Here is a 24543-nt window from a genome sequence, read left to right as displayed (position 1 = left end):
CAGTTATATAAAATTATTATATAAAATGCATGATCTCACTCAGGGCTAGCCTCCAAAGGATGCACATGTATGGTAATATGCTGACACTGCAAACTGCTTAGAGAGTGCTGTAAAGCACCATGGAGCTGTGTATAAGTGCTATTGCTATTTTCTCTTTCCCCAAGTACTTAAAACCTGAGGTCACCAGAGGAAATTGAATTCTGAAAGAATCAAGACAGACAAAAAGAAATACATGTACTGGGTTGTTGTTCTTGTTGTTGTTTTTTACAAAGCACATAATTAAACTTTAGAATTGAAATGTGGTGCTTTCTAATAGGTTGCCTAGCTTCAAAAAAGGCTGCACCGATTCATAGAAGTGGTGGAGAATAGAGACAAAATTCTGGTGGCAATTTGACCACCTCTGAAGCAGGGTGAAATTCACCGTGACAGGTTCTGCAGAACCAGTAGCAGAAATTTTGAGTAGTTCGGAGAACCGGCGAATACCACCTCTGGCTGGTCCCAGAGTGGGTGGGAATGGAGATTTTGCAGTATCCTTCCCCCAGGAGCGGGGAGGGAATGGGGATTTTGCAGTATCCTTCCCCTGCCACGTCCACCAAGTCGCACCCACAGAACCAGTAGTAAAAAAAAATGAATTTCACCACTGCTCTGAAGGCCATCGGCTGGGACACTTAGTGGGGTTCCCTGGCTGGCCACTGTGAGAAGACACTGCTGTACTCTATGGACCAGGGGTCTGATTCAGCAGGGCATTGTTTTTGCTCCTTTAGATATGTTTTTACACACCTACCATCACCTTTTCTCACTTAACATCATTCATTCATTTGAAGTTACAACAGCACTGAACGAAGGAATGTAGAACCAGTCTCCAAAGTTCCAGCAGTTGCATTGCTGTTGTGATTACATGAATAAAATTCTGGCACTTGGCAACCAGCTGATCCTTACAACCAAACCAAACACCATTTGCAACCTTCCTTGTTAGCTTCCTACACACAAAGTCAATGGAGAAGTTGGCAAGGAAAATAACAAATTGATTTTCCCTGCCAACTTCTCCATTGACCTTGTTGCTTGGTAAGTCTCCCTCATCCCCAGCCTTTCTTTGCTCACATGCACTGTGTCCTTCAACTCATCTGTAGCCTGTAACTGGGCTTCCCATGATCTAGCCATCAGTCATCAACACCAGTCAAACATCAACATCCCAATCTACATCTAAAATCCCCTCCACACACAACAGCCACCATATAAATACCATACACAGAACAGCCCAAAGCACACAGAAAGGTTCTGTGAGGATAGGCTCCACATGAGCCCAAAAACTCAGAAGATAAAACCTCTGATCCTGGTGACCGACCCAGATTGAATCCTTCCCATGATCTATCCCAGAGCCCCATGGAACCCCTGTATGCTTTACCTGGAACTTCCCACTTAATAACTTACGCATCTTAGGTTTATGAAGGCAACTGGGACTTCTTGATTGTTATCGTTAAGCAATACCGTTATGAAGCACTGGATTTTATGATTACATGATTTTGCAACAGCAATCCTGGTGCCAACTGCTATACAGATGGTCCTTGCTCACCAAGCATTCATTCAACAGTGTTAAATACTGAGACTTAACGACTGGTCCTCAGAGTTGCAGTATCCCCCGAGGCATGTGATCACGATTTGGCACCTTGGCAACCGGTGCACATTTACAATGTTGGCCACATCCCATGGTCACATGATCACCATTTGTGACCTTCACAACTGGCTTCCAACAAGCAAAGTCAATGGAGAAATTGCAGGATTTTGCAAATCGTGAACACATGACATTAAATTTAATGACTATGATTCACTTAATGACCACAGCAAACTGCCATTATAACTTGGTGGTGTCAAGTGATTTTGCATTTTATGATTGCATGTATGTATGTATGTATGTATGTATGTATGTATGTATATGTATATGTATATGTATATGTATATGTATATGTATATGTATATCTATATCTATATGTATATGTATATGTATATGTATATGTATATGTATATAGACTTAGTACTTGGTGTTGGAGAAGACTCCTGCAAATACCATGGTCAGCAAGAAAATAAATCAATGAACCATCAAAAAATCATTTAGAAAGTTCTCACTGCAGGTTCAAATTATCCTATTCAGGCACATTCTGTGAAGATTCAGCTCTCTCAAAAAGGCTCTTATGCTGGGAAAGGGGGAAGGAAAAAAAAAGAAAATGACCAACAGCAAGGTAGATACTTGTTACTGTGGCAATGTGTATGCTACTGGGAGACTTGAAAGAACAGCTTAGGGATAGATCATTAGGAGTCAAAAATGCCTTGATGGCACATAATCAATCAGCCTTAATATCTGACACTTTTTCATTTTTTTGCTATTTTTTCAAATGGGTTTCTTTCTTTTTTTTGTTTCTCAATTAGCTTGACTGTTTTATTATTTATCTTTTGTAGTTCTGAACTCTTTTTTGTACTCTATAAAATACAAAAAAAATGATTGGTGGCGGAACTTAATTCAGCAAATGATCTTTAATTAAATGGATTTAAAAGGAATTTAATCTACAAAATTAAGAGGAAGATTACTCATAGATCAATTCCTTCAAAAATTATTATTCCTCCCCGCCCCACCATTTATTTGTTCCAAATTCTAAATGGTTTACAGTGTCAGCATGTCGTCCCCAACAATCTGGGCCTTCCATTTTACTGACCTTGGAAGGATGGAAGACTGAATCAACTTTGAGCCGGTCAGGATCGAACTGCTGGCAGTTGGCAGAGTTAGCCTGCAATACTGCATTCTAACCATTGCACCACCACTGGCTGTTACTCTCTAAACACATTCTTATAAACATTCATATGGACATACTTAACATAAATATGTCAATTCTTTTTCCCCTTCCCCCCACCCTCATTCCATTGATCTCCATAGTTTTGGCCTTAAATATACTTTGTCAGGGATCCAATTAACATCCCCAATGAAAGAAGACTCCAAGCTTGAGGTTCCTCAAAGTTCCATTTTATTAGAGATCTCATATTGGCACATCTGGGAAAATCCAAATCTGAAAGTTCCCAGGTTTTCCCCACCCAGAAAGTCCCTGTCCCAGCACCCACATGTCCATCACATGATCCAATCAGGCACCATCCCAACTGGAGATGCCTCCCAGTCACACCAATCCAGGTGCAAGGCAAGATGTCCATGACTCTCTAAGAAAGGAATGTTATTTTGGCTATATCTAGCCCACTCCATATATTCCCCCCTCCCAATTTTCCACAGCAGTAAATGTGGCAGGTCTGAACGCCCATTGCAAAAGATGGCTTCCACGCCTGACATACCTATTATCTCTGATTCTATTATCCACAGATTCCCATACAGGACGTAATGCTTTCCCCAAGTCCTTGATTCTCCTAATGCAATGCTTCCCAATCTTTTCCCTTCATTCGCAAAGATGCTTATTGAAAAGTCTTATTTAACTTTGATGTAGGTAGTAGTAAGTCCTTTCCTTCAGCACCACTGTAATTTTGAATGGCAGTAATTTGAGGATCACCTGTATAATCAAAATAATATAATTGAATGATATTTATTTCATTTCAACAAATTATCATTGATAAATTTCATCAATTTTCAACTTAATAAGAATATTTTGGGATATTTTTAATGGAGTTTAGTACTCACGGCATTCTTGAAGTTAAACGTCCCTGTTGTGACGAGTAATAGATTCATCTACCCCCACCCCCACCCCAAAAAAACATTTTTGCCCAATTTGGCGTAATTTACCTAGATTTGGGAAGTACTGTCCCAATGCATTTTCCATGGTAAATATTGTGACCCAAATTTATTTAAGAATGTAGAAGACTGGCAGGGTGGGGAGAAAACCATTCCAAATCTCAGCTAGTCCTCAGTTAAGAGGAACACAAAGTAATATGCCCTAAAGGCATTTCGAACCCGGAAGAAACTATGATTAATAAATTAACGAGGAAGACAGATAATATACGACTCCAAAATGTATTTAAAGAGACTTCAAGAAACACAAGTCTCCACTATCATCATGATCACCGTCACTCATAACTATATCTTAAAAGTGTGCCTTGTGCTAGTTCTCTTAGCAAAACCAGGTCAATTCTTGGTCTTCAGATGCTCTATCTTTCATGCTCAGTGGAAGCAACTGATCCAGAATAACCTACCTCATCTCTGCAGAACAAATGAAGAAATACCGCTGCAATGCATATATGAACTGACAGACTTCGGATTTCCTCTGGAAGTTCTTGAAGTCAGTAATAGAGACAATGCAGTTATAATCTATGAGCTCCTCCAACAGATTTCTTGCCTTCTTTCAAATGCCCCTTCCGACCATGCCTGGAACTCAACATGTTTCGAAAACCTAAAGAATGCCCTTTACGAGCAAATGAAGAACCTAGAAGCATGCTTGAATGCAACTAAGGTGCACAAGGGACCAAGAAAGTGTCACAACGTGACATCTTATTTGCTAACTCTAAAAGTGAAGAGATATTTTCAAAGAATGAACAATTTCCTAACTGTGAAGCAATACTGTAGTTGTTCCTGGGAAATAATCCATTCAGAAATTAAAGGATGCATGCTGTTCATAACCCATCTTCTTAACAAGCTCTAAGGTAACTTTTAAGTGTGCTTTATATATATAAAGTATCTGAGAAGGGAGTAAATATTAATTAAATTATATTTAACAAATATTAATATTAGATCAATATTTATAAAAATCTATATTGATTTAATGTTATAAACATCAATATTAAATTAATATGTTATAATTATTAAGTTAATATTTTATAAATATTATTATAAAATTAATGTTATGAATATTATTATTAAATGAATATTAAGGTTATTATGTATGTTCATAAGTTATCTTGCAGATTTATAGATGATAAGACATTCAGAAATTCATCTATAAACCAAATTTAATACAACTTGGCCAAGAAAATAATTGAGACATTAATAGATTATACCAGTTGAAAATAAAATAAAATTTGCATATTATACATAATTGTTGTAGCATAGCAATAAAAGTTATCCTTTTAATAATAATGATGTTATTTGGCATTTTAATTTAGGTAGTAAGTTAAGGTTTAGATAATAACTTAAGTTACAGAATAATTTCCTCTTTATCTTATTTTCATTTTATAACTTAATGTAAATAATACCTGCTTATGTTAGGGGAAGTGACCACTGATTTCAATTTTATTTTAGAAATAATTTTTGAAATCATGCTTTAAAAATATTATCTTAAAAAATCAATAGCTCTATTACAGAAACATTGCTTTCTTTAAAACCAGAATTCAGCACAAATAGACTAAATCGTTACTTTCAAACTCCATTTAGAATAGAATAGAATTCTTTATTTGCCAAGTGTGATTGAACACACAAAATTTGGTCTTTGGTGCCTATGTTCTCAGTGTATATAAAGAAAAAATAATGAGCTTGTTGATCAGAAAGGTCGGCAGTTCGGCGGTTCAAATCCCTAGTACCACGTAACGGAGTGAGCTTCCATTACTTGTCCCAGCTTCTGACAACCTAACTGTTCGAAAGCACATAAAAATGCAAGTAGAAAAATAGGGACCACCTTTGGTGGGAAGGTAACAGTGTTCCCTGCGCCTTTGGTGTTTAGTCATGCCGGCCACATGACTACGGAGACGTCTTCAGACAGCGCTGGCTCTTCGGCTTTGAAACGGAGATGAGCACCGCCTCCTAGAGTCGGGAACGACTAGCACATATGTGCAAGGGGAACCTTTATCTTTATACTGCTTAAGAACTGCCACAACTGTTGGTGCTTTTCATGGTTAACAAAAAATTTGAAAAAGAACTACCTAATTGATATTGCTACCTAGTACACTGTACCAGTTTTTAATTGAAGGAACAAAACACATATCTACAGCATTCTAACTTTACTAAACTTGGACATTTCCTTTGCCTCAGATAAAATACAGGAGCACAGCAATAGAAACCAACATATCACTCATTTTTCTGCTCATAAATGAATCCAGTCAACCAAAGATTTGTCAAAGGACAGGAGAATTATGGCTGCAAAATCATTCCATCAGGTTCTAGATTTAGTTGTCACACTGTATTTTAAGCATATTGGAAGCTTATTGGAAGACAACTGAATTCATTCAGCTACTAACATCCCTTCCTCAATCATCTGAACACTCCTCTCATTAATCAGATAGTGAAAATATCCTTCCACAAAATTCTGCTCTAATGCAGCAATACATCCTACCCTCTATTCTTCTCCTATTTTATTGAAATTCATGTTAATTCTTTTAATATGTCCAGCAATTATCAGAGAGAACCTCCAGTGGAGTCCTTTTTAACAGGTACATTCAGTAACAATATTACTCAGGGAGTGAGAAAAGTAGTACCCTAAACCCCAAAGAGATTTAGAATTGTAATCTTTCTCAATGTGATATCCTCCAGATGTGGGAACTGATCTATAACATCCTTCTTCCTCAGTCCAAAATAATAACTATCTGTGTTTATTGTTCGAGAAGATATAGAGGGCATCTGATTCGTGAACAAGTCAATCTAATTATATAGTCTACCTAATTAACCTAATTATTAAATTTAAATAAAATTGTTGGCAATATATTGAAATATAAAAGGAAGAAGTGTATGCAAAAAGGCAAAGCATCTGCTTTCATATCCTGTTTAAGTACAGATAATCCTCAACTTACAACCATAATTGAACCCAAAATTTCTGTTGCTGAGACATTTGTTAAGTGAGTTTTGCCCCATTTTACGACCTTTCTTGCCACAATTGTTAAGTGAATCACTGTAGTTGATAAGTCAGTAACCTGATTGTTAAGTGAATCTGGCTTCCCCCATTGACTTAGCTTCTCAGAAGGTCACAAAAGGTGACCACATGATCTTGGGACACAGCAATGGTCGTAAGAATGAACCAATTGCCAAGCATCTGAATTTGGATCGTGGAGAGGCTAGAAAGGTCGTAACTGTGAAAAATGGTCATAAGTAACATTTTTCAGTGCCGTTGTAACTTTGAATGGACACTAAATGAACTGTCAGTCATTTCCTCAATGGTAGTCGAGGACTACTTGTATAGAAATCTTAAAAGCTGGCAAAGCTGGCCGCTGTTAGAAACAAAACAGCTGATTAATATGCTACAAATATTCCTCGATTCACAACTATTCATTTAGCAACTGTTCAAAGTTGTGACAGCAATGAAAAAAGGGACTTGCAACTGTTTCTCACACTTACAACAACTGCAGCATCCCAACAATCATATGATCAAAATTCAGGTACTTGGCAACCAGCATGAATTTGCAGCATCCTCCAGGATCACGTGATTCCCCATTTGTGACCTTCCCAGCTGGCTTCCAACATAGCCCATCGGACAAACTGGATTCACATAACGAACATGTAATTCACATAATGAATTAGGATGATTGACATAACCACCATGGCAAAAAAAAGATCATAAAATTGGATGTCTCACTTAACAACGACCTCACTTAGTAATGGAAATTCCAGTCCCACATGAGGTAGTAAGTCAAGTTCTACCTGTACAACACTTTTCTGCAGTTTTCTCAACCAACTACAATAATGGCACTAACTCTTCACCTATTTTCCAACAGGCAATATTTTCTATCCCTTCGCTCAGGATATCAATGGACATAATAAACACTAATGTTGGAACTGACCTACACCATTCAGAACAGTAGCAGTTTCAATTAGCCATGCATTTTGCTGCAGCCACTGTATGTTTGCCAACTTCATATTTATGAAGAACAATTATGAGTTGGTCTATTGAAAAGCCAGTGTAATTTATTATTAATGCCATTTTATCCTTAAACACGTATGCTGAACTTTTACATTGAAAGAGCTTTTAAGAGTCCTTAATGAATTTAACCATAAAACAAATATACACTGGAACTGCACTTTCTCCTTTTTGCACAACTGTCATAGATTTGAAGATGTTTATCCAGGGAATTGTGAAAATGCTTGGTCACACAGGATTCATAAGCTACTCTGAGATTTAAGAGTAGCTTGTTGATATACCATCACAAGAACATCAGCACCTAAAAACATGCTATAAAACTTGGTTTAGAAATCACAATATCCATTTTCGCAAATATGCCTTGCTAAAACACTTTATACCGATGTGTGATTTGTGAAAAATTCCCCTGGAATTAATGTCTGTAAAACAGTGTACTAAGTTTGAAAGAAACTGAGCACACCAGTTCAACGTGCCTGGGGATACAAAATCATGATAGGTGGTGAATGTTGCCATGAACACATTAAAAACAAAAATCATTTCCTTTCTGATAATGTATTTTTTTAACGACATTCATCTTTCGTTATGAAGATTAAGGTTTTTGTGACCCAGCAGTGCCTGCAGAGTTTAACATGACCAAGATATTTATTTAATTTATTATCTGACATTTCTGCAACAAGTACAAGTTTTATAGCTGCATGTATAGACAGGAGTTGACTGAAAACCAGTATATAGTCTTGAAAGTTTTGGGGAAATAACCAAGGTGAACAACTCACACATAAAAGCAATTTAAAAAGAAATTGTAGACTTTTGCTAGAACAGTAGTCCTCACTTACCAACTGAAATTGGGACCAGCAACTCCATTGCTAAATGACCCAGTTGTAATGTGAAAAAAATCACAATGCCATGCCTGACTTACATCAGTTTCTCTGTTCTGTCTGCGGTTGTTAAGCAAATCACCTCAACCGTTTAGCATGACATCACACAACGCCAGTTTTCTCATTGACTTTGCTGGTTGTGAAACTCATAAATAACTATCACATGATCACAGGATGCTGTGACCATCGTCAATGTGTGTCGGTTGCCAAGCAGCCAAATCTGAATTACATGACATTACATTGGCTGTAAATTTGAGGACCAGTGGCAAGTCTCCTTTAATAATGGTGTTATATAAAAGTGTTACATAAATATAACACTATAACTTTGAATGGCCACTGAACCAGTAGTTGGTAAACGAGGACTATTCATTTCTATTTTTTCCATGACAAAGGCAACTAAAACCCTCTGACAGACAAGCTCTTAGCTTTGTATTAATTAGATACACTTGAATAAACATGTTTCTCATTGTCTTAAATACTGTCAATTTATTTTGTAAGATAATCAATATATAATTAACAGAAATGTGATTTGACCTTGGGTTATAGGTATGTTTGTTTCATACGGTGTTTGCTGTCTCCTACTAAATTTGTAATTTAAACTTACTAAAATTGTGTTTACAAGTTGTGATAAACTGCTATTTATTTAAATCATGGTTTGTTTGTTTATTCACAATAGTCAGGTTGACATATTAGGCCACTAGTTAGTATTTACAAGTCACAAAGATCAGATCCACGGAGTACATTAAGCCAAAACCAATAAACTATATTACGGTTTAGTGCAAACTAGGCCAATTTATACTTATAAGAATCCTCCCTAAATCAGGAATACTTAATCAGGAATACATACTGTAAATGTTGCAGTAACAATGGGGAGAGGTGTTGTGGAAAAGAAATAATGAAAAAGAATACATGCAATTTTTGATAATAGGTGGCGCTGATTTTTTTTATTTAAAGCAACCAGATATAAAACATACAATTTACATACCATAACTGATTAAAATATTTTTAGTTTACAATTGGACCATGTGGTAATGGCTGAGAATTTTAATTAAAAGGTAGAGTTTAAATCATTTGGCAGTTCAAAACTCTTGGCAAATCTTGGTTGTAAATGTAGTAAAAAATTCTACTATATTTGCAGCTTTGAAACCATTCAAACACATTTGTGCAATATATTTACAGTAGCAATCACAACTGGAACCAACAACTCAATTGTTAAATAGAAGAGTAGCTAAGTTAAACAGCAACTGTGCTTACTTCAGCTTTCTTGGCTTTATAGACCTGCAAAGGTCATAAATGTAGGAATTTATTTTTTTCACCACTGTTATAATTGCAAATAGGAAGGCATTCTCTGCCCAGTTGCTGGCTGGGTGTGGTCATGGTAGGCGTGGCCTAGTTGGCCTTCTGCACCATGGCGGGGGGGGGGAGGGGGCATTTTTGCCCTGGCTGGGGTCCAGAGCACTGTTCCCTCTAAGGTGCGCGGCTGCGCGGCCGCGCACGTCGCAAGAAAACACCACGCAGCCGTTTCTAACTGCGCGCAGTGGTTTGTGTCACAGGCTCTGGAAGCTGAGGGGAATATCTGCTGCCGCCTCCTCCTCCTCCAACAGCACCAACATATTTGCTGCCCAGCACTGCAGCCGAGGTGAAGCCTCCAAAGCTCCCACAGGCGCCCCCGCCCATGGCAGTGGCGGCGGTGCCTCCCCCTCCGCTCGGAGCACCTCAGCTGGGCTCTGGGTTACCCCTGCTGCCATCTCCACCTCCGCCGTGCTTTTGAGAAGCCATGAGGCCTTTTTTCCTCCTCCCGCCCCCTCCGCTGCCTTCCTACTAGCTTCCGCGGCCAAATGGCTCCTCAAAAGCACGGCGGAGGAGGAAGGGGGAGGGATAACTGGCCCCCATGACAGTTTTAAGACTTGCATGCTTCAATGCCAGAGTTTCTGAGCCAACATTTTGGTTGCTAAGCAGAACCGTTGTTAAGTGATACTGATATTATATAACACTTTTAATTAAGTGAGTACCTTGAATAAACATAACTTTGAGTTTCAAATAATACTGATTTCGTTGTTGTCTTAGGTGACATCTGTGAAAAAAATTCAGGTGCTCAGGCATGAAAATATGCCGCTCAAACACTATACTTTTCTGCTCACACTGAAAAAAAATTAGAGGGAACATTGCTCCAGAGGGGAGAAAACAGCCTCCCCAGGCTCCAGAGGTCGTCTGGAGGCTGGAAATGGGCCCATTTCCAGCCTTCCCAAACTTACGGTAGACCCGTTTTTTGCCCTCTTCGAGCCTCCATGCGTGCCCTGCACTTACTTGCATCCAAAATGGGCTGAGTGGTGACTCCTGAGAGGGGCAGGGTGGGTGGGGCCAGCCAGGAGTGGGATTTGGGGCAGAGATGGGTTCCTACCTGTTTGAACCAGTTCAGCCGAGTAGGTAGTAACTCGGCCGGCCATGCCATAGGCACCACCATCTTGATTTTTTTTTCTGTGCATGCGCAGCCTTTTTTTACCTATTGCACATGCACGCTCACATGAAGCGCGTCCCTGAGTGAATTAACAGTAGAAGAAGCCAGAACCTACCCGATTTAGGGGTTCTCTGAACAGCACAGAATGTTAGCTAGAGATTCTCCCGAACCCCTGCGAACCCCCAGCAGCCCACCCCTGAATAGGAGTGTTACCTTTGATCAAGTAATTGTTAATAGTTGTAAAACTCTTGAAAAGCTATAGAAAGAAATTTGACTTGTAAAAAAAAGGCAATGTATTCTGGTAAAACATTTACTATGTTTTGTGCTTGGACCTGATGGCTACTTCAGAAACCCCTAAAATTTTCTTTGTGCAAGGAAAAAAATATTCAAGCAGCTAAGCTAGCAATTTATTTTTCCTGATAATTTATAAACTTTCCTAAAATCAATCTGGATGGAACAGAGAATTAGAAGTTTCATATTTTCCAAAATCAATGGGCTTATGTTGTAAAAAAAAAGTTAAATATTTGTTATTCTTAAAGTGAGATTTATCAAAAAAATGAGTTTTAAATAGTGTTAGTTATCTTATATTTTAGTTGTAATGAATTTGAATGCATTTTCATCATTTTTTTGGCTGAATTTGTAATATTGCTTATTCTTAGTATATGAATGAGGCACTTGGAAAGAAGTATGTGATTTCAAGATGTTACTGTATTTTAAAAAATATATACCAAAAATAGAATTTATGAAGAATTTTGGCATTCCTATGCATGGATTGCTGCTAAAAAAATTATTGCATATTTCTGGAAATTCATGTATAATGTATATACATATTCCAAACACTGGATGGATGAAATGTGTCAACTCTCAGCCTTTAAATTGGTTCTTTAGCAACAAAAAGGAAAGACTGAACAATGGGACTTCTGTGTGATCACGGTTTCATTCATTCTTTAAAAACCTTCGTTTAGACACAGCCATAATTATTACAGACATAATTGTGCAAGTAGTCATCAATTTACAACTACAATTGAGCCCAAAATTTCTGTGGCTAAGCAAGACAGTTTTGCCTCATTTACGACCTTTCTTTCCTCAGTTGTGCAGTGAATCATTGCAGTTGTTAAGTTAGTAATACGGTTGTTAAGTGAATCTGGCTTCCCCATTGATTTTGCTTCTTAGATCACAAAAGGTGATTACCTAACCCTGGGACATTGGAACCATCATAAACATGAGTCAGTTGCCAGCATCTAAATCTTGATCATGTGACCATGGAGATGCTAAAATGGTTGTGTGAAAAACAGTCATAAGTCACTTTTTTCAGTGCTGTTGTGACTTCGAACATCATTAAATAAACTGTTATAAAGTCAAAGGCTACTTGTATTAAAGTAATTTTAATTACTTGATTGCATGAAACATTTGAGGGGGATGTCCTGTTATTTTCTCCTTGCATTGGTGATACAGGAAGGGGACCAACACCTTCTGAAGATGATGTATCAGATCTAATTATTCAGGACTAAACCGATGGAATGGGATCAGAATCTACTATTCTGAATGGCTGGTACTGCAAAGCCATCATGTACATGATAGCATGCATCGTGTCTAATTCCTTTGGGCCATCATACCAACAGTGATGCTTCAACCACTTCTAAAAAACTGGATCCTTGACACTAATAACATGGTGCTGCCATAGTTGGATAGTATAAATGGGTAATGACTAAATGGAAACTTAAGCATTCCCAGTGTAAAAAAAATTGAGATACTATTTTCAAAATCATACCCCATTCTTGCATGATTTGGGTGGGGGATTTCAGAAGCTATGCAAGATTCTTGCATGGCGTATTCTTTATTTATTTTATTTATTTATTTGTCAACAAGTACAAGGAAACAAGTATCAAAACACATGAAAAAAATGGCACAAATAAATGGATATAAATAAGCAAAACATAGCCATAAGTACATAAAAAGAATACATATAAATGGGACAGTAGGACAGGGACAGTAGGCACGCTGGTGCACTTATGCACGCCCCCTTAGGAACCTCTTAAGAAATGCGTAAGGTCCACGGTAGACAGCTTAAGGTAAAAAGTATGGGGGTTAGAGGAACTAACAACAGGATCAAGTAGAGTGTTCCACACATTTACTACACTATTACGAGCAGAGGAGTTGAGTACTCTTCTTGTAAAAGACCTCTGGACCCTCTCTTGCGTGGTGTGTGGAATTTGCACAAGATGACCATGCTCTTGGGCCGTCTCTGGAGCCTCCACAAATCAAACAAGAATGGGGTGTCCTTTTGAGTAGTTTTTGGAGGGTGCAGAGACTATTGAAGAGCATACTTTGATGCTGCTTCAAGAATGAAGGCCTCGTGCTACCCAGAGCAGCCTCGGGTAGGCCACAGTGCTGTCAACGGAAAGAAAACACTGCCTGAAGTGAAACAGTGTGCAGTAAATCCTGGTGAGATCTAGGCCATGGAAGCAATCACATACATGTAGTCCTGAATGTACGACCATAACGGAGCCCAAACTTTATGTTGCTAAGTGATAAATGTGTTGAGTTTTGCTCCATTTTACGGCTTTTCTTGCCACATTTGTTAAGTGAATCATTGCAGTTGTTAAATTAGTAACATGGTTGTTAAGTGAATCTGGTTTCCCCATTGACTTTGCTTGTCAGAAGGTTGTAAAAGGGAGTCACGTGACCCCAGGACACTACAATAATATACTAACAACTAGCAGAATAAATCACAGTATATAACATTCATTCCTGTATTATTATGTTAATAAGTTGTCACCTGAGTAATCAATCTAAAACATTAATAGGTGCAAAATAAAAACATGTATTCCCTACAATTTATTGCTTAAAATGTCCAGGAATGAGTTTACTGACATTTTGCAGCAATTTCTTTCTTCTGTAGCTCATTGTTTACTATCCCAACATCAGTGATATTCCATGTGCTCCTTAAATGCCTTCAGCTTTGATCCAAAACTCCATCACAGCACCTTAAAAAAAAAACCTGACAGCAATGCTAGCTGGAAGAGCCACATTTTGGTCTGTATACCTAGATCAAAACATCCAAAACACACCTCATGCATGCTTGCCCAAACTAAGACCACCCAAAACAGAATGGTTTTTACACAGATCCCTAGTTTAACTCCAGTTAGCCAATCTATCCTTGTGTATTCTAAACAAAGAATACATGTCATTATGTACACTAAGGAAAGTTTATTGCCTGCATCCAAGTTACAGAAAAGTAAAATAAACCTTCCCCATTGGCTAATTTACCATAAGCAAATTTGAGTATCTGCAGGATATTTCCTGTATATTGATTTGCCTTGTGTAACTTGCAAAATCTGAGTATTTGCAAGGTCAATAAGAATCTAGAAGGTAATGTGTACTAGCATAATAATTTTCACAAAAGAGGGAGAGTAGCTGCATGGTGCAATCTTGTTCTTGCTCAGACAATTTCTATTATAAATAGACATAGCCAGCCACTCACAATCTTCAATAAATTATTCTGTACTATTACGTCTATATTACTGTTTATTTGGTATTGGTTATTGTTTCTTTATTTTTTAAAAACACTTCATTATAGGCTATGAAAACATTAGATTTTATTAAAGTTGTACTATATTGTAATTTTTTTCCCTATAACATTCCAAGATTATTAGTTATCTATCATCCACATTCGAGGATTTTAAAGGAAGGTATCCTCAGTTTTGCAAGGAGTAGCTGTACAGAATTTATTGACAGCACATGATGTGGAAAAGGAAGATTTACTGATTGTCCATATCATATCTGATTACTGTCGGTAAAGCTGATACCAATTGTTTTGGAACTAAAAACAAATTAATCAATCCAAGGTAAGAACCCTTGTAGTTTCTTTTAATTATTTGTTGGCAGAATAATTATTTCTTAATCAAAATCTTTAGAAGAAAAGTGTATGATAAGGAGAAAAAAATAACTAAATGAATAAAAGCTCTACTAGTGTGAGTATTATCTCAGATGTCATCAGGTTATTAATCAGTGTTATTAATCATCGATGATTCAAGAAGGTAAAGCTGAGCAATATTAACTATATCCAGGTGATAAAAAAGAGAAAGCAAAAAAGAAAAACCACAGCTATTTTTAGAATTAAAAAAATCTCAAGAATTAAACATATAGGTTTGAATCTACTTATATCTATACATTTACAAAACAACTAAGTATCAGTAGAAAAAGTTTTTTGGTTTCTGAAAATTACTTGAAGAGTTTGGAACCCTCTGAGCACATTTCATCATGCAGAGGAAGAAGAATGACAAAAAATGCCCAAACCATTACTAGCAGACATACGGTAAGTAATTTAAGATCCACTATGCCAAACACAGTTCATCAAACATGTCTGGTAATAAAGCCAGCTAAACAAAGTTAGGTTTGCTACCTACTTGAATGGTATGAGGTTGGATAGTTAAAAGATGATCAAAACCAATCACAGTAAATTTAGTTCAGGGCTGGGTATAGTGGTATAGGTTAAAAATTTTATGGGTTTGGTGAAAGTCAAATCCAGTTGGAACTAAGGTTCGGGGTCTAAATTCTCTGCATTTATTTACATTGTCCATCTATGAAAAAGAAACACATTTACAATATAATAAAATTCAAAATTTGCAGAATTCCATAAGTGCCAGTAACCTACAAATCATAGCTGCTCCATCTGCGTATCTAGAATTTCCTCAATGCAAAAGGTATGAGCATGACATCAGAAAGTGGGTAACAGAAGTTAAAAATGAGCACTGAATGAGAAACAAATGGTGCTGAATATGATTAAGCCACCTGGAATTCTGACAATAGGAATTAAAAGGCCATGAACCTCTTTTTTCATTACATGCATCAGGGTTTTTAAAATTAAATGTTCTTTATTCAGATAATTATCTTACTTACTTTATTTTGCAAACAGCTGTTTGAAAACTATATCAAAGTATATTAATAATCTTACCTAAACAATAAGAGGTTAATAAGAGGGATGAAGAGAGATCTTATTAAAAGAAAATGTGTAACAAGCATATTTTCTCATCTGGAAGATTATGTTTACCTGTGCACTTCTAGTAGTTCTGTCAAGTAGCAACTAGGCACTGTATGTGTGGTTCCTCTACCCAGCCCAGTTTTTAAACACTTTAATTGAGAAGATTATATACTCAACACAGGTAGATTTAGTTGTTCTTGATCACTTGAGCAATATTGTCAGATTACACCACATGAATCAAAGACTGGTCTGAATTGCCATTGTATATAAAGATTCACTTTTCTGTCTTAAAAATCTTACACTAATCCTAGTTTATTTTATGTAAAGCTAAAGGAGGGAGAGAATTTGGAATAGCATAGTCCAGCAGCAAGGACTGTTTTCAAAGATTTTATAAGAGTTTCTTACAAACATCCAATCCAGGGGTGGGTTCCTGCAGTCGCTACACCCAGTTTGGTCATGGCTGTGCCGCCCGCGCTTGATGTGCACTGTGCATGCATGCTCAGTACAATAAAAATTGCTCTGCGCATGCACAGAAGCAAAAAACAAGATGGCACTGCCTATGGCGCCGCCGGGAAAACCTGTTTGTGGGCATGGCAGGCCTGGGTTGCTGCCTGTTCCAGCGACCCAGGCCACCAAACCACTACCGGTTCGTTCGAACCAGTCCGAACCAGTAGGAACCCACCACCGATCCGATCTGAGATTTTCTCAGAAAAATCATAATTATACCATAGACTAATAAGCAAGGTTCTTGTGAATTCTCTGTTACAGAATTCCACATTTTCATATTTAAATATTTTAACTGATTGTTGCAAAGTAGCTTATAAAGTAGGCCCAATAAGGATTCCAGTCCCTTGACTTGGTTCCCTTAGTCAAAAGTTGGCAGCAGTTCTCCAAATGCTGCATTTCTCCAAATTTACTGACTTGAACCAGGTCAGGCTTTTTACTGATTCAGTCTTTAGCTTCCATTTATGTAGCCCTACTACATCCTTTCCATTTTTAACAAGCATTGCTTGAAAGGTGAGAAACAGGTCACCAATCCCAAAGCTTTGGCAGTGGGCCTCTTTTCCCTCAGTAGCACAATTACAACAGCTAAGAAGGAGGTTCTGTTGTGAAATTCCCACCTTCTGTCTAGGAAGAGGGGAGATGAATTAGGAAAAGGCTGCTAAATAATACTGAGGACAGCCACTGTTTCATCATCATTATTTTGCCTTGAATCAGTAATCTTCCAGCTCCGCGCCTCTCTTCCCCCCCCCCCCAAATCCACATACTTTTCAGAAAAGGAGGCCTTGTTGACATTTTTTATTTTGGGTTTCACCTCCTTTCAGAGATAAAAATCAAGGGCATTTAAAACAGCAGATCCTGAAGAACCAGTCTGGGATTCCCTAAAGGCAGTAAAATCAAGCTCCCTTAACAGAAGCAAATATACAGAGGCAAGTTACAGAACAGAATAGTATAAAATAGAAAGAGTTGGAAGCAGAATGTGATAATCTAGGATTTCTAAATAGAGTTTTCTTTTTTCTTTTGTTACCTTCTACGCCTTCTCTCTTAACAAATGTCCTTCTCTTCAAACTGAGTTCTCAAAGGTTTGATCAGAACTGTTCCCACTGTGTCCTTTTCAACTCTGGCTATGTGGGTTTTAAACAATAGCCCACTTGCTGCTCTTGTGCTACACAAAATAAATAAATAAAGTCAAACTTCCAATTTTTTGTGAGAAGGTTGGTTGAAAAAAAAAAGCTGTTCATCCCAATGGAAGAAAAAAAAACTTTAAAAGCTTAAAAAGCAAAATCCAGAAGAAAAAGGGAGGTGTTGAGATGCTTGACAGAAGATCCAGAAGAAATGATTTCAATCCACTTCTACTTTAAAAAATAAATAAACTGGAAAGCCACTGGCATTTTACCTGAGAGTGACTTTAGTTAAGATTTATTGTGATTTATTTTAAGCCTGCTTTTCCCAGAATGGCATGGCTATTTGGATGTGTGGAATGTAATTGGGACACTCAACTTCCCCTGAATTGAAATAAGAATCTCCTTGGCATTAATCCTCCCACAAATGCTACAACATCCCTTTACTGTGTATGTCCCCCCCTTCAAAAAAAGTGTTGAATCTGTTGCAATTTCTGTCTCCCAGGCAATTAATCTTGTTATTTATAAAAGGCCTTCTATACTGAGCGGAGGCAGCAGCTAAACACATGACTCCAGCAACAATCTCTTCCCCCTCCCCTTAATTCAAAAGGCTCTTTACAGTCATTGGAAGGAGGAGGAATTAGAAGTGTAAGAAGAAGGGGAAGGAGAAGGGGAAGAAAGGGATCAGCAGCCCCAGTTGCTAAAAGACTCTGGGAAAAACCGGTACAGACTTAGGACCACAATTTAACAACAAATTAACAGAGTTGGAAGGAACCTTGTAAGTCATCTAGTCCAACACACACACACACACACACACACACACACACACACCCTGAAGCAGGAGATCCTACACCATTTCTAACAAATGGCAATCCAATCTCTTCTTGAACGTTTCCAATGATGAAGCTCCCACAACTATTGAAGGCATTTTGAGCCCAAAATTTCTGTTAAGTGAGACAGTGAAGTGAGCTTTGCCCCATTTTATGACTCTTCTTGCCACAGTTAAGTGAATCACTGCAGTTAAGTTAGTAACACAGTTCTTAAGTAAATCCAGCTTTCCAATAAAAAAACTATACTTGTCAAAAAGTAACAAAAGGGGATCCCATGACCCTGGGACACTGCAACCATCATCATAAATATGGGTCTGTGGCCAAGTATCTGAATTTTGATTGATCATGTGACCATGGGGATGCCACTATGTTGGAAAGTGTGAAAAGGGGTCATAAGTCATTTTTCATGCAGCTGTAACTTTGAACGGTCATTAAACGAACCGATGCAAGTCGCGGACTATCTCTAATAAGGTTAAAGGTATTCCCATAAAAAGAACCAGCCACAGCACGATCCTTTCTCAACCCTTTCGGGGTGGGGGGTGGGGGTGTCATTTCTATTGCAACCGGTGCCTGACTTCCGAGTAAAATATGTGCCCGGGACGATCCAAATTCAATCTAATTTAGGAGCAAGACTGTCCCGCCGAGCTTCCGAAGAGCCGCCTGAAATTAGCCTTGCGAAGGACGAGGAAAAGCGGTGGGGGAGCCAAACTTTCACGGCGCAATATTGCATAATTCAAGATGCGCAGTTTTCCCCTCCTTCTCCGCTTCCTCGACGAGATCATCACACACGCACGCAAAGACACATACACAAAACACACACCTCCCCTCCCCATCCCCCCCGGTCCATTTCCGAGAGGAACCTGAAGCGATCCCAGACAGAAGGGACTGCTATTAGAGAGAATCAGCCTGAGCAGGAGACATTCCTTGGGATTTTACCTTCGTTCAACCCGATAGGATAAGCGGCGGCTTCTTTCTGGTCCTTCCTTCCACAGCGCAGGGATGTTGGACGGAAACCGAGACGGTAGTTTGCAACCACAAGTAAATCAACTCCAAAGAGGGAATTCCAAGGAGAGAAAGGGGGGGGGGTACCCCAAACCCCAGCCAAATCAAAACTCCAGTCGAACAAAAAAATTGGGGAGTTTGTTGCAATGGGTAAGTTGGTCACTTAACCCGCGTCGCACAATGCACTTCACGGCGACCAAAAAAATAAGAAAGAGACGGGGATTCCCGCAGCGAAACGCCGCCGCGACATCAACAAACGTCCTTGCACTCCGGCGGGACTCGCGCGGTTGAGCGCCGTTCGATACCGAAAGGAGTTGACGAGGTTTCCCCTGGCGGACGCGGCTGAGTACTGCACTCTCCCCTGGCAAGGGCCAAGCCGACCGAAGGGAGCGTCGCTAAAGTTTTCCTCTTCAATTTCAGCGAAGGAAAGAGATTATTGGTTAGAAGGAGCAGAACCCGTGGAGAACGGCGGGAAATGTTTGCAAAAGCAAAAGGTGAAGTCTTATGCAATGGCCCAGTAGTAGTGTGAGAGGAAAGCTCGAAAGAACAAGAGTATTTTTGTAATTGATGATGATGATGATACTTTATTCATTTATTGGAAGTTATCACCCTGCCCTCTCCCAGAAAAATGAAATATCCTAGGAAATATTGAAAAAGCAGAATATTTCCCTTGATGTGAAAAAGGAAGAAACATGTTTTAAAGACAGAGTAGCTCCCTGCAGCTTCCTGCCCATCCCCCTTTGGCAATAGGCCATTAAGATGCCCAAGCCAGTCCCTTTACATAATAAAGAGTTCTCCCCTTCAGCTCCAAGGTAATGGGATTAAGGCATGATCAGCCTTTACTCACTTACCACATGGCATCTGAGAACTCAACCAAACCTGGATTCAAAACACAGCCTAGAGAGCTGCCCCTGCATGGCCCCATGAGAGTCTGACAACCGATCAGAATACAAGATCAAAGGCCAGAGAGGGCATAAAACTAGGGACTTTCAGCATCTCCACCCTTTTTTCCCTTCCTTCTTTTCTTCTCCGCCAACATTGAAGCATGTGATCACCCTTTTCTGTTCAGGACCCAAGCCATGTGGTCCTATCCACCATTAAACCATCTTTCCAAGCAGCCTCCAAGTCTCCAGTGTTTTTTTCCTCATTTGGAGCTGAACCCAGAAGGACATTTCTTCCAATACGTTAAATATGAAACTCAGTCAACTGAACACTCAAAAATGCATCACTAATACCATTGACTGGTGCTACTAGTTGATACGGGTTGTGCCAGCATTCTAGGTATCAACCAAGTACCTTCTTAAAATATTTGTTGTTGTTGTTGTTGTTGTTGTTGTTGTTGTTGTTATTTTGTGCTTTCAAGTCCATGTTGGTTCTTGGCGGCTGGCTTGCATCAGTTCCTACAATTTTCTTGACAAGATTTTGGAACAGGTATGCTATTCGCTTTTTACACCTAGGGCTAAGAGAGGATAACTTAGGAGTGACTTAGAGTGCTCATTTAAAAAAATCTAAGCCTCAGAGCTCATTGTAACAGCATTGCCAAAAAGGCATTAAGAGTTGTTAGCCTAATTTTGTGAAGCTTCTTCTCCAGTAACATTGTACTGCAAACCAGGGCATACAAAACCTTTGCCAGACCAATTCTCGAATACAGCTCATCAGGCTGGAATCCACACTGCATAATGGGCATTAATATAATTGAGCGAGTCAGAGGTATTTCACAAGAAGAATACTCCACTCCTCTTAATAGAATACCTTATGCCACCAGGCTTGAAATTTTGGATCTGGACAAGCTAGTACTACTCCACCTACGGTCTGACCTAAGCTTAGGACACAAAATTGTCTGCTACAACGTCCTACCTGTCAATGACTACTTCAGCTTCAACCGCAATAATACACGGGCAAACAATAGATACAAATTCAAAGTAAACAGCTCTTGATTGCAGAAAATACAACTTCAATACCTGGAATGCACTACCTGACTGTTGTTACATCCTCAACCTCCCCAGACTTTAAACTGTACGTGGACCTCACCCCATTCTTAAGAGGTCTGTAAGGGGGTGTGCATAAGTGTACCAGCGTGCCTACTGTCCCTGCCCTACTGTTCCCATTTATTTGTACTCATTTGTTATGTATATACTTAGACTTGCTTATACTTATATGTTTATATGTTATATTCATACTTATACTTGTTTTCTTATACATGCCTGATTAAACCAAATAAAATAAAATAAATAAAAACCAGACCAAGGTCACCTAGCTGGCTTTGCTTAAGGCAAGATTAGAACTCAAGGTTTCCTGATTGCTAGTCTGATGCTTTAACCACCACACCAAACTAGCTCTCAGTCAGTCTTGAACTCCTGATTTCAATTCTGATAAGTCCTCTCTGCTTGTGGATCTTGGAAGTTGATGTGGGAAGGATTTCAGGGGAAACATAACAACATGAAAAGATGTTGAAATCACATGAATTCTGCCACCATCTTGGTAAATACTTGCCATATGTCCACATTTTGATCATGTAGCCATGGGATGCTGTGATGGTCATAAGTGTGAGGACAGGTTGTAAGTTACATTTTTCAGTGCCATTTTAATTTCACACTGTTGCTAAATGAATGGTTGAGTGTCAAGAACTATCTATAATTTACTTCTTTTAAAAACTGCCAAATTGGTAACCAAATGGAAGGAAATTCCTTCACTTAACCATTTAACTAGTGGAAGTAAATGATTCTTAAAAGATTTGTTATTACCTAAGATCTAAAGTTTCACATCCTGTTAAACAGATTGGCAATAGAGAATGTTGACAAAGGGTAAAATGTTTTATAATGAGGATTTTTTTTTAAAGAAAAGGAAGCCAGCTGATTATTGGGTGGGAAAAAGTAGTTTATTCCCATTACAGGGAGGGCTTCTTTAGCTTTTTGTTCCATCATTTCTTCAAGCAATTCAGAGCAAATGTGTATATTTCCCAAGACTCTTGTCGTTACAAGAAAGACTGGGTTCATGCATCATGATAAGCCAAAAAGGGATTTGATTTTGGGATAGGAGTTAACATATGTCAATTTAGCTGCTGCATCTTATTCAGCAAACCACAGCTAAGGCCTATGTGTGAATCCAGACAACATTAAGACTACAAGCCCTTCTTCCTTTCTCTTCTTTTGTTTTTTTGCTTTAACAGGAGTATGGATATAAACCATAAGGGACTGGAGGACATTTCTTGGCTTTGTGTGTGTAGTACTTTTCTCTAGCCTTTCACTGGTAAGAAGATTAAGATTTCTTAATGTTGTACATTCTTAGTTTGGAACAAGCTCTTCTGCAAATACTGAAACGTCTTGTTAAGAGAACTTGCAAGATATTTGCTTTCACCACATGTTTTTCCTCCCTGTGGAGGGAAAGATATGATTGTGTAAGGGGGCTCCACCAAAACTATCAAGGTCACATTCTACAGTTACATCACTGTATCATTAGATATACACCCTTGTTCTGGAAATGTACAGGAAAGAGAAAAGGCAGTTGTTCAGGCATGAGATAAAATTATTTTTCATATTCTCCACAATTCTCAGACAGTCCCTTTTGTTAACTGTTGTGAAATTATAAAATGTTTTATTTTAAAGTTGTTCATATTCATCTAAGCAAAACACACAAAATTTATGGAGTCTTGTATCTTACGGGCACTGGCCCAAATTGAATATGGACCTAGAACCACCTTTGCTTATGAGACTGGATGAAAAAGTGTGGTATAATATTCAGGATTCAAGAGAGATAGAGTCAAGTCTGTGTTGATTGTAAGGCTCCCTATATTAGATATTCCTCAACTCTCCGATAAGTAGAGAGTCATGCAATTCAGCTTTCACATGGTCCAATTATAAAATTTGATTCTAATGTCTTGTAACAAATAGCCAGAGAAGTAAAATAAATAGAGAAATTTCCACGTTTTGCTTCCATGCCATAAAAAAAACTTTCACTAAAAAGTTTATAAATATCTACCATGTTTCCCCCAAAATAATACAGGGTCTTGTTTTCTTTTGGCCCCCAAAATAAGCACTTGGCCTTATTTTTGGGGAGGTCTTATTATTTTGGGGACGAGCGTGGTCACCTCGTGACTGCTGCTGTGTTGCAATATTTTCACGGAGGGCTTATTTTTGAAGGAGGGCTTATTTTAACGCATGAGATCAAAAGCCCAATTGGTCTTATTATCCAGGGAGGTCTTATTTTCAGGGAAACAGGGTCGTTCTGATCAAAATGGGTAACATGGTACCATTAAAGGAACAGTAGTATTGGCTATTGAGTTAAAAAATCTCAAGTACCTGCTCACAATTAGCTTCTGGATAAAGGCAAAATGCCTGTGATGGATTTTGGCTTCCATTATCTGTACCCTTGGAGGTATCTATGAGGGAAGATGTCAAACATTCAAGTCAGTGACTCAGTCTGTGTGATTTGAAATCTTCCCATTTTTTAAGTGCAGCCATAAACTTGGCTTTTTTGACCTCTTCTTGCAAACATCCCTGTGGGTCTCTTTGCCAGAATAATTTGCATTGTTAGATGGACTCCAGCATCAATTAGAGTTAAAAATCTTACATCCTGAATAAGTTTGAAATTTGAAGCATTTTAAAGGAAGAGAAAGGTAGAAAAATCTGCCTTTGGGGGCAAGTCTAATATTCTGAGCTAATACTTATTCCTGCCTAGTTGTTTGTATTTGTTCTTCCCTAATTTAAACACTTTAACAGCTGAGATTATCCTAAAATGCAGCCCATATGATTCAAGATGATTGAAATTATTTATGCCCAAAATGTACTGAAGCAAACTTCAAAGGTAGCTGTCTGAATAAAAGGACTTAGCTATATATAAAAAATTAGCGGTGTGTGTATGTTCCAGCATAACTCTGGAACGCCTCTAGCAATTTCAACCAAACTTGGTACAGAGATTACTTACATTCTGGAAACAAATACTGTGGAGGTAAGACACCCCTAACACCCCTCGGGATGTGTGTTGTGTAATGTCTTAAATGGCTTCATTTA

The 24543-nt window shown here is 38.4% G+C and overlaps 1 protein-coding gene across 2 annotated transcripts in view; it reads right to left on the bottom strand.

The window, feature by feature from the left end:
* Window positions 1–19857, bottom strand: part of MOB3B (MOB kinase activator 3B) — a 91450-nt gene extending 71593 nt beyond the window's left edge. For both annotated transcript variants that reach the window (XM_032213463.1, XM_032213462.1), the window contains exon 1: window positions 19469–19857. The gene's annotated coding sequence lies outside the window, so the exon portion shown is untranslated. The remainder of the gene's footprint in view (window positions 1–19468) is intronic.
* Window positions 19858–24543: the final 4686 nt, after the last annotated feature.

Source organism: Thamnophis elegans, chromosome 3 (assembly GCF_009769535.1).
Source record: "Thamnophis elegans isolate rThaEle1 chromosome 3, rThaEle1.pri, whole genome shotgun sequence".
NCBI classification, from domain to species: domain Eukaryota; kingdom Metazoa; phylum Chordata; class Lepidosauria; order Squamata; family Colubridae; genus Thamnophis; species Thamnophis elegans.
Note: the sequence above shows the minus strand (reverse complement) of the source record. Positions and strands in the feature narration are given on the sequence as shown.